Genomic DNA, 804 nt, shown 5'->3' with positions numbered 1-804 from the left:
CCACTTCAATCCCTAAATTACCTAAGCCATGTCTATTCAAAAGAACAAGCTCAAGTGGATCATTAGTGGCGAGCAAGTGCTCATGCATGTCATTCACTATGGGATCAAAAGAGTCCACCAAGAAACATTTCTCATTAGTGGAACTAGGATAATGCATGGCTTGGACTCAACCCCAAGTAGAAGGTTTGAAGCAAGAACCATTAAGGGATCCCATGGTGAGGGCATTCCCTTTGGTACTCCTTAAAACGATCCCAAGCTTCGAAGAGTGACTCGTCTCGCCTTTGCTCAAAGGATTGGATCTTGTGGCGATATTCCGCCGTCTTCCCATGCGATTAAAACTTGGCCAAGAAAGCACTAGTCACCTCGTTCCAAGTGCGAAGTGAGTTGGGCTTGACCTCCTTGTCAAGCCAATCAGTTGCTCGCCAAGTAGAGAGAACCGAAACAATGTCAACCTCACGTAATCCGATGTGACACCATTATGGTTGATTGTGTCACAATAGTGCTTGAATTGTTTGAGATGTTCGTGAGGTGATTCATTGCTCTTCCCACAAAAGGGGTGGCTTTGGACCAAATTGATCAAGGCCGGCTTGATCTCAAAGTTGTTGGCACTTGTTGTAGGGGCTTGTATACCGCATGTAGCTTCGAATACCCCCGGTATTCCCAAGTTCTTAACCGGGAGCGCCATATTCTCAAAAACTTGCTCACTCTCTTGTTGTTCCTCACCAACACTCAACGATTCGAATCTATTATGGCTTGATGAGATAGACCGAACACGTCTTAGCCTCCTTAGTGTCCTCTCCAATT

General features: G+C 45.6%; 1 non-coding gene across 1 annotated transcript; it reads left to right on the top strand.

The window, feature by feature from the left end:
- Positions 1-207: 207 nt before the first annotated feature.
- LOC130466609 (small nucleolar RNA R71) lies at positions 208-310 on the top strand. Its single transcript, XR_008926789.1, has one exon. It is a non-coding gene; the product is annotated as a small nucleolar RNA R71 (small nucleolar RNA).
- The last annotated feature ends 494 nt before the right edge of the window (positions 311-804 follow it).

This window comes from Spinacia oleracea, chromosome 1, assembly GCF_020520425.1.
Source record: "Spinacia oleracea cultivar Varoflay chromosome 1, BTI_SOV_V1, whole genome shotgun sequence".
In the NCBI taxonomy this organism is placed as follows: Eukaryota; Viridiplantae; Streptophyta; class Magnoliopsida; order Caryophyllales; family Amaranthaceae; genus Spinacia; species Spinacia oleracea.
This window is presented reverse-complemented; position numbering and strand designations above follow the sequence as displayed.